At 36.7% G+C, this 14,301-nt stretch overlaps 1 protein-coding gene across 27 annotated transcripts in view; it reads right to left on the minus strand.

The window, feature by feature from the left end:
• The window catches only part of LRRFIP2 (LRR binding FLII interacting protein 2), a 106,744-nt gene that overhangs the window by 87,875 nt on the left and 4,568 nt on the right, over window positions 1–14,301 (minus strand). For 24 of the 27 annotated variants that reach the window (XM_004759386.3, XM_045089106.1, XM_045089104.1 and 21 more), the window contains exon 2: window positions 1,536–1,592. The exons of the other annotated variants lie outside the window; for them this stretch is intronic. The gene's annotated coding sequence lies outside the window, so the exon portion shown is untranslated. The remainder of the gene's footprint in view (window positions 1–1,535; window positions 1,593–14,301) is intronic. 27 annotated transcript variants of the gene reach the window in all.

The following is a 14,301-nucleotide window of genomic DNA, read 5'->3' on the forward strand; positions in this document are numbered from 1 at the left end:
ATAGTTCCTCACTCTGCCATAGAAAATCTATCTGGATATGATAAGAAAGGACTCCTTCAAATGGAAATGAAGAGAAGGAATGTTATGTCTGAAAGCAGCAGCTGAGAAGTCCCAGCCACAAATCAGGACAATTTCTGAAAAGCTCAGTGTTGTTTTTTCAGAAGTCTTCCCTCATCCTCACCCTCAGCACCATTTTAAAGATCATACACTTAATAGTAACAATGTACAATCTAAGTATTAGTCACCTACTGAGAAAAAAAGCAGCATGCAGTACTTTTCAAAGCACCTCTTTCAAAGTGACAATTTAACTGATGCACAGTAATATCACCCAATATTCATCCTTCAGCCAGCCTTCCAAGGACACATTCAAAGACATTCCACAGAAATAGGAAACAAAAAAAGGTATTTTCTAATGTCAGGAACATAAGAATAATTATAGAAGAAGAAGTAAAGATTTTATCAAAAGTTTAAGAGTGGTTTCGTTAGGAGGAAAGGATTATGGCTGCACTTTTAACATTCCAATAACACTGGGGAAAGAGAGATGCATAAACCAGATCCAAGGCTCAAAGAATAAAGTGGCCCCAAAATGAATCACACCCAAATTAGGCGGCTGAGACACTATCTGAAGCCACTGCTGGTGACCCTCTTTCTAATGGATTTCTGTCTCCTCTTTTTCCATAATCCATTTCCATCTTCCTCAAGGAACACTGCCTTAAACCCCAAATCTGCCAGGATACTTCTAGTACACAGACTTACAAAGAATTATCTTTTCTTAAAAATGCCTCAAAACAAAACTGTTTTGGGGCTCCTGGGTGGCTCAGTCAGTACCTGCCTTCGATTGGGGTTGTGATCTCAGTGTCCCAGGATGGAGCCCCACATGGGGCTCTCTGCTCAGCAGAGAATCTACTTCTCCTTCTCTCTCTGACTCTCCTCCCTGCTTGTTCTCTCTCTCTCAAAAACAACAAAACTGTTTCAACAGGCTCCAGGCTAGCCAGTCCTGAGAGAAAGATGACAGGAAAAGAGACAGAGGCACAGGATAAGCAGGAAATGGGAAAAACTTCTGTCTTCCTTGTCCTTCTTGTCCTATCTACAGAGAATATCAAGAGGTTTACATGAGTCATTGGCCAGGTCCCATCACCTTTCTCAGGAGCACACGAGCCAAATCAACAATTACCTATGTCAAAAAACAATCTAATGTTTTTGAAAGAATTACATGATTTGTACTCTGTAGGCAGACATCCTTACTAATATTAGAAAAAGTAAAAGGTTTTTGGCTCCTATGCAGTCTATCTTCAAAATGACAAAAATAAGGCTATAGACTCAAAAGTTGATCTGAAACAGATTATTTCCAGTTTCTGATCCTAAAGGACTTTCAGTGAGTTGCTATCACAAGGAGGATTCCTCATGAATACTTTTCTTCAGGAGCTGGGTTCATCTCTTGGAGCTTTTCCTTGGTGATATTGGCCAAACTAAGAGCTAAAACTTTACATCCACTGACAAAAACAAAACTGCCCACAATTTGTCAGGCCCATTACCTGAACGATGTCAAGATGATTTTCTCCAGAAGATTTTGTCAATAAGGATCTGTCTACCTAAGGGAAAGAAGGGAAGTAGCTTGAAGGATGTTGTGAAACAGAAACCTTCCACAATAGATATACCAACAAGGCTTTCTTTTCTCCAATTAGTTTTTCACTTAATATATTTCTGAAAAATAGGCATTTTGCCACATTAAGTGGCACTTCAATCATGATATTGTTCACTTTTGTGAAAATAGAATGGGTAAGTAGCATCAGTAAGTCACATTCTAAATATAGCACACTTGCAAAGTTCTGTCTGGATCCCAATAATTGCAGTTCTCTATATCTGAGTATTTCATCATAGGGAACTCAAAATATTGGTATAAGCCTCTGCATCAGTCATCACTACAGTTAACATTAGTCTACACAATAAAACATTTGGTCTTTATTCATCAGCAAATCGCACTATCTGGAATGGCACTTGAACTAAAGACCGAGTGGGACTGCAGCTGTTCCCACTGGACCAAAGTTAAAGTGAGAGGATCTGAGTTCAACTGCTGCATTGCCATTTCCCCTACCTGAGGCTTGGTTTCTTCACTTACAGAGCAGACACAATTGTCCAACATGATTAATAGGAGCTCAAGTGAGTTCAGGTACTTAGAAAGCATTCCATAAATGTTTGAAGTGTCTTGAATTAACTACCTCTTTTACATATTCATTTATGAAGTAGACAAAAGGGCAATCGTGGCTTTCTTTAAATTCTTGCACTTTTAACTAAACAAAAACATCCTCAAGTTACTTCCTGCAGCATGCATTATGTGATATCATTAGCAATGCTAACAATATTTGCAGAAGCATGGAAAAATTTAGAAAAAAAATAAAAATACCTTTAACTATAATCATCACACTATGTAGCACATTTATATAATAAAAAATTAAAAAGAAATTTTTAAGGTACTTTCTGGCATTCAAAGTCCATTTTTGAAATTCCAAATGAACACACAAGTTTTAGAAGTGTGGCCTTATAATGGGAGTTAGTTCTCTCATGAGAACACAACTGACTTAGAAGAGAGAAATCATTAAAGATCTGTGCATATCTTTTTATCATTGATTCTTTTTTTTTTTCCTCAACAGACAGATAGCACAAGCAAGCAGAGGGAGCAGCAAGCTGAGGAGAACCAGATTCCCCAATGTGCAAGGAGCCTGACGTAGGATTAGATGCCAGAATCCTGGGATCATGACCTGAGCCGAGGCAGACACTTAACCAACTGAGCTACCCAGGCACCCCAAACGCAGTAAAATATTAACAGTGGACTCCAAGTAGTAAGTACATGAATGTTTATAGTAGAACTCTTTTCAACTTCTCTATAAGTTGCAAAATGTGTATAATAAAGTGTTGGGAAAAAATAACTAGTTGAGAAAGGCAGATGAATAAGTGAACGAAAGGCATGGGAACTGGTAATTTCAATTTAAAAAAGTCTTGATTTGAGGGGCGCTTGGGTGGCTCAGTGGGTTAAGCCTCTGCCTTCAGCTCAGGTCATGATCTCAGGGTCGGGGATTGAGTCCTGTATCTGGCTCTCTGCTCAGCAGGGAGCCTGCTTCCCCCACCTCTCTCTCTCTGCTTGCCTCTGCCTACTTGTGATCTCTCTCTGTCAAATAAATAAATAAAATCTTTAAAATATATATATATATATTGATTTGAAACCAGAAAGGAAGTAGGGGTAATCACAGTTTAGAAGAATACCAATAGTTATGTAGACATTAGAAAGACTATGGGCAAAGGAGAGAATGCTTCAATTGCTGACTAGAAGAGAAAAAAATGAAGGGGGAAGGACAGGGGCAAGAGCAAAGCAGTAGCAGAGGGAAGGAGAGAGGGCAGGCCTGCAGGAGGAAAGACTGAACACTTAAAGACATCAATTCCTGCAAATAGCTAAATGAGGACATTATGCAAAATGAATAAATCATTAATAGAACCTACAGAAAGAATAAAAGGCACATCTAGAAATTAAGGCAAAGTACAAAATGAAAATATGTGTATATGAGGCAAAACTGGAAGACCTGGTGGAACATGAAAGGTAGATACTAAACACAAATTATATCTCAGTAGAATATGAGAACCTCATATTAAATTCATATTTTACAAAACAAATTAAACTCAAATTCTAATGGTTAAATTAAACTCGTATTTTTACAAAATAAAACGCCTATAAAGGGTCAGTGAGAAACTGTATAATCCCTTCTCCAACTTCCACATTCGGTAGTCCTAAGAATCACAAAAAGTTTCTTTTAAAGTCTCATATTTTGAATGCATATTATTCTCATACACTCAAAACAACTGATAATTTTTCCATTTCCTCCTTTCATAAAATGATATGCCAGTGGTTGCACTTACTTCCTTGCTAACTATGTTTAAATAAATGAATGCTAATGGGCGTGTGTTCCACATGATTAACAATACTATTTTCCTCAACGGTGCAGAACCCAAATTAGGAAGATGTGCTCTTACCCAACAACTTCATTCTCAGTATGCCCTGAGAAGTAAACCATTTTCTAGTACTATTCAAATTCCCTCCTTTCCCTATGCTTTTTAAAAACATCTCAGTTTCTACTCAAAAACAAAGAGAGAAAGAAAGAAAGAACAAAAGAACCTCAAAAATGAGTGTATGGACATACATTCAAAGGATGAAAGGAAGGGAGAGAGAAAATTACATATGCTAAGGACAGGTCAGACTTAAAAGTGTGCAATAGAGCAAACAACAGGAAAAGAACAGAGGTACCAAGGAGAACAACAGAAGCTCAGGCAGCAAAGAACAAAGATAAAATCAAAGACAAGGTAGAAATAAGGAAGCATCCAATAAAGTTGCGATTTTTTTAAATGTAATTACTATGAAGGTTCTAAAATTAGAAAACTGTTATAAAATAAAATACATATTTTTAAATTTTCTCTTTCCAACAAATATGTACTTTGAATTTGCAAAGCACTACGTACATAATAATCATTGCCTTATGAGTGGACAAAAGAGTAAATGGGAAAACTAAAATGGCAAAGAAAAAGGGAAAAGTACTTACACTATTTCTACATATACTTTCTGAATGGTGATCTCTGAAGCACGAAAGCTTTTATTGTGAGGGAGTCAATTTACCTATTTTTTCTTTTGTTGTTTCATTTGATGTCATTTTGTTTTAAAGATTTATTTGCTTATTCTTTAAAAAGAAAAAGAGAAAGAGGGCAGAAGTGGGAGGGACAGAGGGAGACGCAGAATGAATTCCAAGCAGATTCCACGCCTGAGCACAGAGCCCAACACAGGGCTCAATCCCACAACCTTGAGATCAGAGCTAAGTGGAAACCGAGAGTCCAATACAACTAACTATGCCACCTAGGCACTCCCATTTGATGTAATTTCTAAGAAAGCATCGCCTACCCCAAAACCTCAAGAATTTATTATGCTTTCTTCTTAGAATTTTACTATTTTAGCTCTTACTATCAAGTCTGTAATCCAGTTTGAGTTAATTTTTATATATGGTATGAGGCAGAGTACCAACATCATTCTTTTGTCAGTGGATATCCACTTGCTCCAGTACCATTTGTTGAAAAGACTATTCTTTCCACAACTAAATGACCTTGGCAGCCTAGTCAAAAACCAATCAACCATAAAAATAAGGGTTTATTCTATTCCATTGACCTCAATTCTATTCCACTGATCTATCTATTTAACTCTATAAATAGATACAGAAATCCTTCTGTCAGTATCACCCTGTCTTGATTACTACTCTAACTTTGCAGCAAGTTTTAAAATTGGGGAGAGTGTGTCTTTCAACTTCGTTCTTTTTAAGATTTTACTGGCTTTTCTAAGTCCTTTATACTTCCATATAAATTTTAGGATTGGCATGTCAATTAAAAAAAAGAGGCAGCTGGAATTTTGATAGAGATTACACTGAATCTATAGATAATTTTCGATAATACAGCCATCTTAACAATATCGATTCCAATTCATTAACATAGGATGTCTTTCCATTTATTCAGATCTTTAAATTCATTCCACTATGTTTTGTGGCTTTCAATGAATTCTTACACTTCTTTTAGTAAATTTTTTCCTGGGTCAAGTGGATATAAAAGTTTCTATAGGGAAGCCTGGGTAGCTCACTCGGTTAAGCATCTGCCTTCTGCTCAGGTCATGATCCCAGGTCCTCAGATCCTGGAATTGAGTTCCTCTTCTCCCTCTGCCTGCCACTCCCCCTGCTTTTGCGCACTTGTGCTCTCTCTCTCTGACAAATAAATAAAATCTTAAAAAAAAAAAAAAAGTGTAAAATGCTATGGAAATGTACTGTTATCACCAACACCAAAAAACAAAACATCTAAAATCACAGTAAGCAAAAGAGAAGGCAGTAAAGTAAAATTCAGAAGCAAATCCCATGGTTAAGGTTAATATTAGTTGAGCCATGGGTGGGCATGGGAATTGCATATTTTCAAACACAAATATAATCCAATACCACACCTATATACTTAGTGGGAAGGCATTTTTCACTATTTCCAATTTACTAGGTATGTAGCAACAATAAACGGAACTGGAAGTCCTTTTACTGAATTATACAAGGGTGTGTTTTCCACCTGGGGTATACAGAATTATTACTGAAACACTTCTTCCACTGAAAGAAATGAAAAATCAAAACTAACATGATAGATGCAAGTAACTAACCTCTGTTACTAACAATAAAATAGATGGAACCAGAATTAAGTGCCAAAGGAAAAAATAAATTAGCCTTAAACATTAGGCTCTCCTTCTGATTAAAATGAACTCTACTGGCAATATTTATATTAACTATATTCTAATAACAAAAATAAAATAGAATATAATGCAACAAGAGGGAAAATTATATTAATAAATATTATCATTTTAGCTTTTTGTTAGTCTATAGTAAAACCAAAGATAAAACTTTAAATGACCCAAATTGACAACAACAGCTTTAAGTCAAGGCCAGTCAACATGATATAATAAATTGTGGCAGGAAAAAAGTCATAGGAAGGAAACAAAGACAAGGACACATTTGATATGCCTATAATGTACAAAAAGATAACAAAATGCAATGTAAAGTATGACTGCAAATATGTAAAACTTCATAGATACAAATAAAGAACAAAGACAATCTGTATAAAAAGAATTTTCCTTTTTCTTAAGCTTTATATATTATTGATAATCACTTTATCAAAAAAATTATTTAAGCTAAAATCTACAATTATGGGTTACTTCATAGTATGAAAACACAAACTTAACAAGAAAAACCAACTTTGAAACAATATTAACGAACTGACAAAGGGGAAAGATTCATTTAGTCTGTCAGGGCAATTGCAAAGTAGGACTACAAAAATTCATATTGGTCATCTCTGGTAAAACTATAATTTCCTAACAGATTTCATAGTGACCATCACTTTTACAGTCATAATGACATTTTAAGTAAGTGAAAAACATATTGCTAATTTTAAATAGAATGAGCACCCCTGGATTAACTTTTAAAATTAAAAATCTAACTTGAATCAACAGGCAGGTCAAAATTAAAACAAAGAAGCAAGCATTAACATCCTCTAAATTCCTGGGGGAAAACAACAATTTTTAAGTCTACAGCTTTTTATAATCAAGGCGAAATCCTTTCAAATTATCAGCTTTCCTTGAAGACCTCTATTCTATGAATCCTTCCACTCACTGGAAAATAAAATAGTGCCATGAGATACTTTTATAGCATAAAGGGAGAGGCCAACATTTCCCCTCTCTTGAGCCATGTTAGCCAGGTAAGACAGCTTACACCTGTCTTAGAAAGGGCAAAGTAATACTCTGAAATGGTAGGCAAGATACCAGTCAGGCCCATAAAAGGAAGTCAACAAGATATAATGCAATGCAAGTACAATGTTCACAAGGGAATAGTTCGAGAGGAGCAACTAACAGCACAGCTCTGAGAGTAGCTAATCCAAGTGCCAACCAATCTAAAACTACATGCAATGGGCTCCACTTTAGACACATGACTTCTGCTCATAAAAGACCTAACATCAACATTTAGGTGGCTCCTTTTTGTACAAATAAAGACAAACTGACCATCCTTCCTCCCAAACCTGCTCATCCACCACAGCCTACTGCACGCACGCACGCACTTGCACGCGCGCGCACACACACACACACACACACACATAGGCACACAGAGAACAATATCAGTAATTACTTTCCAGAAGTTAAAGACTTAAGTTTCTCCAGACTCAAAGGGCCCACAGAATGCTCAACATAAGTCCTGAGTCCACACCGAAGTATTTCATAGTGAATTACCACAGTGAATTTCAAACACTGAAGACAAAGATGACTTTACACACTTCCATGGGTGAGAAAATAAGGTTACATAGAAAGAATTAACAAATAGAATGGTTTTAAACTTTTAAAAGTAATTCTCGTAATGAGGCACCTGGGTGGCTCAGTCAGCTGAGTGACCAACTCTTGAGTTCGGCTTAAGGTTATGATCTCAGGGTGGTGGGCTGGAGTCCCACATAGGGCACCCCATTCAGCACAGCGTCTGCTTGAGATACTCTCTCTCTCTCTTTCCCTCTCCCTCTGCCCCTTCTCCCATCCTGTTCTTTCTCTCTCAAACAAATAAAATCTTTTTTTAAAAAGGTAATTCTGGAAAAAGGACAATCACTGTATAGTTGCCTTCAAACTTCTAAAGGAAAACTAAAGACGACCTATAAACAGCCTATGCCCAGTCAAAACATTCTATTTCTCATACTTGATGATTAAAGCATTTTTAGATATTTGAGGCCTCAAAAATTTACCTTTTATGCCCTTTGTCAATAAGCTACTAGAGGATATGCTTCATATGCCTCCTTTTATCCGAAATAAAAAAAAATCAAAGTAGTTTGTTGCAGAGTCATCCAGGGACTCAGGCTCCTTTCATCTGGTGACTACTCCTTTACCACTGCTTCCCAACTCACAACCGACAGAGATGTGAGACATACCCCTGAACTGTGTTAAACCACTGAAACTTGAGGGTAGTTTGTTGAAGTAGGTAAGTCTATCCTAACTAATAAATGCAAAAAGGTGGAAGAACTATTCCACTTTTCAAAATTGAACCACATATTGATTAGAAATACATGTACGGAGAGTGAAACAGCACAGTTGGGCAAGGAATGGTCCCAAGAGAGTGATTAACATGTAAAATGGCATTGATTGCCTGAAGAGGAAGAGGTACATTAAAGAGTATGTGTAGGAACTTCTAGGATAATTGTAGTGTTCATTTCTTGACCTAGGAAGTGAGACATAGATGCTCATTTTATTGTTCTTCAAACTGTATTTTTGTTTATATGTTTCACAAATAAACTAAATAAATTAGACAAATAGGATGAAGGACTTAAAAAAAATGTTGGGAGCATTTGGTTTCAAAAAATAAGGTGAAGAGAAAACTAAGCAAAGAACGGAAACCCCCTAGCAGCCCCCCTGGAAAAACTGAGTTAAACAAGAAAGAAAATAATCATGGCACAATACTTGGCTGAGCAGTAAATAATATTTATTTAGTTATAATGAAAACACCAACTATTGATTTAAAATTGCAAAACTAGAATGTTGCAGAGAGGAGAAGGGGGAATAATGAAGAAACAGAAAATTAACAATAAAAACCCTGAGTAATACATAGTTAACTGCACATACATGTTTTTCAAAGAGAAACAGGCTTATAAAGTATGTGCTATTTTGTAAGATAAACTTCTTTTAACTGCACATATATTTTTTTTAAGAAAAAATAGGTTTATAAAGTATGTGCTATTTTGTAATCAGCTATGGAAGACAGACTCTAAGGTTTTGTTATCCACACCCCCTCTGTTCCTACCTTTGTGTAAACACCTCCCAAAGAATGTGGCCAGGACTTGTGACTTGCTTCTAACCAACAGAATATGACAAAGGTTATGAGATGTCATTCCCATGATTATGTTACGTTATATAAGACTAGCCAGCCAGCAAACTTGCTCTAGACTCTCCTTAATGATTTGACCAAAGGGCCATATCAGGAAATACCACAAGGCCAAGAAATTCAGGTTGCCTCCAAGAGCTGAGAGCAGCCTTTAGGAATTTGAAGACAGTCTTTACATAACCTTTAGTTATCGTAAAGCAACATTCAGTGAGCAAGAAGCTTTAGTCCTAAAACCACAAATAAACTAATGTTGCCAAAAATCTCAGTGAGCAGGGAGATGGATTTTTATCATATAAGTCTCCAAAAGAGAATTCCACCCAGCTATACACACCTTGATTACAGCCTCATGAGACCCTATGCAGAGGACCCAGCTCAGCCATACTCTGACTCCTGCCCCACAGAAATTGCAGGAAAATAAATGTGTTATTTTAAATGTGTGTTATTTAAACTCTAAATTTGTGTAACTTGTTACACAACACAGAAGACAAATGCAACAGTTTTTAAAAGTTTGTATAAAAAAAGTTTTGGATGAATAAATTCAGCAAAGGTACAGGGATAAAAAAATCAACACACATACACACACACCAGCTGCATTTCTATATACTAACTATGAATAACCCAAAAAGGAAATTAAGAAAACAATTCCATGTATAAGGATCAAAAATAAAATACTTAGGAAAAAACTAAGGAAACTACAAAACATTGCTGAAGGAATTAAAGGAGATATAAATAAACGGAGAGTCACCCCCTGTTCAAGGATTGGAAGACTTAACACTGTTAAAATGTCAATACTACCCAAAGCCATTTACAGATTCAATACACTCTCTATCAAATCCCAATGACATTTTTTTGTAGAAAGAGAAATACCTATTTGTAAACCTATTCTATTTGTAGAAATAGAAAAACCCTTCCCTAAAATAAAATCCATATGGAATCTCAAGGGATCATGAACAGCCAAAACGATCTTGAAAAAGAAGAACAAGTTGGAGGACTCACACTTCCTGATTTCAAATCTGAACCAGAAAGCTAGTTACTCTAACCAAAACAGTGCCTTACTGGCATACACCACAAACAAAAATAACTCTCAGGGTAGATCAAAGAAATACATGTAAGCTAAAACTACAAAACTTTTTGAAGAAAACACACACAAAAAGCTTTATGACTTTGGATTTCTTGAATATAATGCCAAAGCCCAGACAACAATAACAACAAGAAAAGTAGATAAATTGGACTTCATCAAAATAAAAACTTTGTGCATCAAAGGACCATATCAAGAGAAAAAAAAGTGACCCACAGGATGGGAGAAAATATTTACAAATTATACATCTAATAAGGGATTAATCTCTGCAATAGATAGAGAACCCCTAAAAACTCAATAACAACAATAAAAAATAACCCAGTTCAAATATAGACAAAGGACTTGAACAGTTTTCTCCAAAGACATATAAATGGCCAATGAGCACATGAAAAGATGCTCCACATCACTAGTTATTAGGGAAATACACATCAAAACCACAATGAGACACCACCCCACACTCATTAGAATGCCTACTACGTTAAAAAGAATAACAAGTGTGTCAAAGATGCAGAGAAACTGGAACCCCTGTACACTGCCAGTAAGACTGTAAAATAATCAGCCACTATGGAAAATGCGTATGGCAATTCCTCAAAAAATTAAACACAGAATTACTATATAATCTAACAATTCTACTTAAGGGTATATGCCCAAAAGAAACAAAAGCAGGGACTCAAAACAAATATTTATACACTTGTGTTCACAGGTAGCAGCATTATTCACAATTTGGTAAAAGCTAATCCAGTGTCCATCAACAGACAAAGGGATAAACAGAACATGAAATATACATATAATGGAATATTATTCAGCCTTTAAAAAGGACTTAAATTCTCATGCATGTGGGCACCTGGGTGGCTCAGTCAGTTAGCTGTCTACCTTCAGCTCTGGTGATGATCCTGGCATCCTGGGAAGGGTCTGCATCGGGCTCCCTGCTCAGCAGGGATTCTGCTTCTTCCTTTCCCTCTGCCCCTCCTCCATATATATATTCTCATGCATGCTACAACTTGAATAAGCCTTGAGGACACTGTGTTCAGTGAAATAAGCCAGGCACAAAACAGAAATATATGATTCTACTTATATGAAGTACTTAGAGTAATCAAATTCACTGAGACCGAAAGTAGAGTGGTGGCTGCCAGGCACTGTGGGGAACTAGGAGTTATTTTTTTAATGGGCACAGAGTTTCAGTTTGAGATGATGAGAAAGTTCTGGAGATGGATGATGGTGAAGGTTGTGCAACAGTGTGAATGTATTTAACACCACTGAATTGTAGGGATGCCTGGGTGGCTCAGTCACTAGAATCTGCCTTCGGTTCAGGTCATGATCCCAGGGTCCTGGGATCAAGCCTCATGTTGGGGACCCCTGCTCAGCAGGAAGTCTGCTTCTCCCTCTCCCATACCTCCTGCCTGTGTTCCCACTCTGTGTCTCTGTCACATGAATAAATAAATTTTTTTTAAGTGAATTGTACACTTAAAGATAATTAAAATGGTAAACTTCATATTATTTATATTCTAACACAATTTTTTAAAAAACCCCACTTGAATGGGTAACAAAGGGTGAATTGGGTACGACAGGCAACGATTGTCTAATTTCTTTGACTAACCACTTAGATATGGCAATATACATGGCAGGGAAAAAGATAGCTATCTAAAACTGAATTTTTTTTTCTATCTTTAATCCTATAATCCTTGGGTCACTTTACTGAAATCCTTTTTTTTTTTTTAATAGCAACATGTATGCTTACTAATTGTATTGTTTATTGTTATAAATTACTTAAACCACTTAACAGGGAAATAAATATTTTAACATCTTAATCATCTGCATACAGTATATGCTATTTTACTTAGAAAACAGACAGCCAAAAGAGTGCTGCTGGCTCTTAAAATGTTTCAATTTAGGAAAGTGGGGGATATAGAAAGAATAGCAAAGTGATCAAAACAAGTAACTTTAAAATTAGTTTCCTAAAACAGTAAAGCTACATTATACCAAAACTGGCTTTAAAAAAAAAAAAAAAAACTAGCTAAGATTTTGGTGTTCAGGAAGCCTGGGTGGCTCAGTCCATTGAGCATCTGCCTTGGGCTCAGGTCATGATCCCAGAGTGCTGGGATCCAGTGCCACAGGGAACCCACTTCTCCCTCTGCCTCTGCCTCTCTCTCTCTCTCTCTCTCTCTGTCTCTCATGAATAGATACATAATATCTTAAAAATAAAAAAAAGATTTTGGTGTTCATAATGAAAAACCAACTAGCACATACAAGGTTCAAAGTGAAAACAATGAAAAAGATGAACTACAAGTTTTTAAGAAGAGTTTTAATAGTTCACGTTTCTGAACAAATACGACCCAATACACATTTGTACTCCAACACTTTTCCCAACCTCTTTTCCACTCTGCTCTGCACTATCTTCACCTTTTTTTTTCTTGGTAGAGGAAGGCTGAGACCTGAAGCAGGGAGGTGATAACAGGAATAAACCAGATAATAGGAATGGGGGGGGGATAAAAATACTCCAGTTTACATTTTCTGCTCACACTCAATACAGTACTAAATACATCGTTGTTATCAAATGCAAAGAATCCAAATAACTGAGGGCAAGGAAAAATTAAATTTCTTGACATTACAACCTAATGTAAAGCAAGAGAAAGGAAACTATCTGCAGGCTTTGCATCTGTAAATTAAGTTTGCCCTGAGTGCAGAATTCTTCAAACAACCTTGACTGTAATTACAAGGCTGCAGTTTATTTTTTTTTTTAAGATTTTATTTATTTAACAGAGAGAGATGACAAGTATGCACAGAGAGAGAGAGAGAAAGACAGAGAGAGAGAGGAGGAAGCAGGCTCCTGCCGAGCAGAGAGCCCGATGTGGGACTCGATCCCAGAACTCTGAGATCATGACCTGAGCAGAAGGCAGAGGCTTAACCCACTGAGCCACCCAGGCGCCCAAGGCTGCAGTTTAATATGGTGACAGGAACCTTGAATAAATGGGTGGATTTCTAAAGCCCTTTGAACAGTTTTCTAGCCCAACTAGTGAAATCAGTTAAAGAACTTTTAAACTCAAGTGCCTCATTCACTAAGTATATAAAAAACACCAAGGTTTTGAGAAATCATGAGAAAGCACATGATACACAGAGGCAGCTGCCCTGGGAGATAGCATCTGGTAACAGCCTAGAGTTATTTTTAAAGAGATAACTTCATGATAATGTACAGACTGTAGCAGTCCTATGGGAAGAAGAGAGCGAGAATTTGGGAAGAAGCTAAGTTCTCTGTACAAACTCAAAATAATCCTATAAAACAGCCCATCATTCCCAGTGTCCTTTTGATCCAAAGACATGTACAAGTCTCTGAACTGGACAAGTTCAACTAGGGCCATGGCCTTCCTATGCCAGTTCAGTAATGGTTTTTCCTTGCTGTAAAACATTTGACTAATCACTCTTAGGCCCAGAACATAACATCAATACTGGTACAATCCTGTGCTCCTCCTTCTGCACATTCTTCTGAAATACTTTTCTCATTAGTTTTCCTTAATCATTCTCTTTTCTTAAAAAAGAAAGACAAAAAGAAAAAAAAATGATCCTAGGATATGCACACTAAGCAGATTTTCACCCCAAAACTTAGCCTTAATCTTCTGGAGGCAAATGTCCTTTATAAGCTCACTCTTCTATGGTTGCCGCTTTTCCTAAACCGCAGGCCTTCCTGACTGGCAGTAGGGCCAGGGCAGATTACAGTTATGTGGTAGGTTCTGTTGGACAAGCTCTGACAAGGCCTCAAAATAGACCCTGGGC

This window comes from Mustela putorius, unplaced genomic scaffold (assembly GCF_011764305.1).
Source record: "Mustela putorius furo isolate JIRA1106 unplaced genomic scaffold, ASM1176430v1.1 tig00003834_pilon_pilon_pilon, whole genome shotgun sequence".
Classification (NCBI taxonomy): domain Eukaryota; kingdom Metazoa; phylum Chordata; class Mammalia; order Carnivora; family Mustelidae; genus Mustela; species Mustela putorius.